Source organism: Sinocyclocheilus grahami, unplaced genomic scaffold, assembly GCF_001515645.1.
Source record: "Sinocyclocheilus grahami isolate Dianchi unplaced genomic scaffold, SAMN03320097.WGS_v1.1 scaffold5.1, whole genome shotgun sequence".
NCBI lineage: Eukaryota > Metazoa > Chordata > Actinopteri > Cypriniformes > Cyprinidae > Sinocyclocheilus > Sinocyclocheilus grahami.
The window spans coordinates 3,353,223-3,355,845 of NW_015505184.1; positions in this window are offsets into that span (position 1 = coordinate 3,353,223).

The window sequence follows — 2,623 nt, forward strand, 5'->3', positions numbered from 1 at the left end:
AATACTCTCCGTTAGCTCGTTGGGTGGTACAGAATAATAGGGTCAACCTTGGGGGGATGTTGATGTTCTGGTGCCACTCATTTCTTTCTAGTAGGTAAATTGCAGAGGACAAAAAAATTCCACATTTCAACGGCCACTGTTTTATGTCATGAAGACATGCCACTTTAAGGGCAAAGGTCATTTCAATCTGTCATCCAAACTTGTGACCACATTTTGACGGCTATGAGTCATCTGGAGATAACATGCTGCTCAGTGTCTATCTGAAATGAAAACAAAAATGTCTGGATGTCAGATTAAAAGACAAAGACAAATGAGCTGTTATTAAAAAGATCTAACTGAGGCTATAAGTGGGTTTTCTGTTAACATTCACTCATATTCTCTGCAATATTTGCGCAAACTATTACAAATGACTCTCAACCTAACCTAACATATAACATAAAATAACATAGCATAGCATAACATAACATAAAATAACATAAAACATAACATAACACCTGACATAACATAACACATTTTAAAATTGATCATTGATAGGTAATTAATTATTCCATTTTACCAGTAATATGGTAAGTAAGTAACTATTTTATAGTTGAAGGGAGAGCAAAAGCAAAAATCATCCTCACAATATTGATGCTAAAGTTAGGAAGCAGTTAGGCGAAGGGATATAAAGATTTGTTCTTTATGTTTGTCACATGAAAAATGAACGAAATAATCCAGAGGTTAACTAATTATTTGTGTTTCTCATAATTTATCTTTGGCTGCATAGTAATGATTTCCTAATGATCAAAGACTGTGTATGAGAATGTTTAGAGGGAATTTGGTTATTGAAATTATAAAGTTTTAGAATTCAAATAAACAAAATTATTTTAATAAAGATTAGTTCATTTTACTTGATGAGGTTAAACAAGAGAGTCTGTGTGAGCCACACTATCTGGGCACTAGATGATACTGACAATGAACTTACCGTAATTAATAAGTAAATAAGAACCTAATAAGATTAACAAATTATTAAATGTAGCGTATAGCTGACAAAGTTATAAGTCTGTAAGGGATAGTGTCATGCATTACTGCAAAATAAACTCTGACAGGGTGATATGCCAAATATAAAATAAATATTAGAGAAATCTACCAAAGTTCAGGTCTTGGTGCATTTACTGTGATAAATGGTAAGTGATAAATGTGCTGTGCTGGGCTGTGCTGGGCTACAATGGCCTAGATAATTTAGTCATCTGCTTGACTTCCCACTGATGGAGATGTAAATTAATTTGTGTCTGAACAATAAACAGCAATGCTTTGCTGCATACCAAATAGACATTTGTCACACTGATATTATGAAAGCAATTGGATTAATTGGAGTATTCTCTTACATGAGATACTTCATAATAAGTTAATTTAGTTCCTCAGATATGTTTATCTCAGGCAGTGTTCGAATTGTGTCAAAGCTCTTGGGGGGTCCCATGGTTATTTTCTGGGATTTTATCGATAACGATCGATAATCAGACAATATTTTGCTGAGTGTGTTGCGCTTCAGGACTGCCATGGACAGCTGACTCTGTGAGGTGGACAGAAATTAATCTTTTCAAACAAGTTTAAAATGAATTTTACACTCTATGGGCATTTTTACCTTTGTAAAGCCTTTTTTTTCTAGAAGTGGGCCTTACATTTAATCAATAAAGTCAATTACAATAATAAGACATTTGGGGCTGTTACCAAACAAATAAAATCATTATCAACAAAATTCATATTTTACATTTTCTGCCCCATATCTTGAATTTTGGGAGCACTCTAAATGCATTTTATTATACTGAATCATGTAGTGAAAGAACACACTCTAAATGAGCATTAAGTCTAGCTAGTGTTTAAGCACTCATAACTCCTCTTATAATCAATGAAGCTGTCCATACACGGTATGATAAATTAATCTTACATCGTAGGTACATCGGCACTTTGTTTCTTATGATGAGGGAATTTGCGAGTTTCATTCTGAACAAAACTCTGGGGTTTCAGGGATAACTAGTCTGAACGCTTCTGATTGGCTACTGCAACAAGCTCAACAGAATCGTGTGCAATTGGTTATAATGAGCAACGCTGTAAAACGCGTAAAAATTAAATATGACATAACATTGGAGGGCCTTAATGCTTATGGGAGGTCCCCCCCCCCCCTCAATTCGAACACTGATCTCAGGAGGTACAGAAGAATGTAAGACCTATAAGAAATTTAATATCACAACTGCACACTAAATAGAGCTGCTTTTAAGGGATCAAAGGCACATGTGAGTGATTTTACAGAACATACTGTAGAGTGCATATGCCTGTAGCCTAATACCACACAATAATAGACTTAATGCACTCACCTGCTCTCACTAATGTAAGCCTACAGACCTGCTTTTCATGAAATGAAATGTGAATTTATGGTTTTGGTACATGCAGAATCATGTTGTTTTATTACTGTGCTGTTTTTGTTGGTTTAAATCAGGACTTTTTAAACTTGTGCAATGGCACTGTGAGCTTGTCTTTATATAAATCAATGTTTGTTTACTTGATGAGAGAAATGGCTCTGAAGCCTTTGTGGAGTTGTAAATTCCTGACTTTCTCACAAGCACCATTACATTTTAGCCATTTG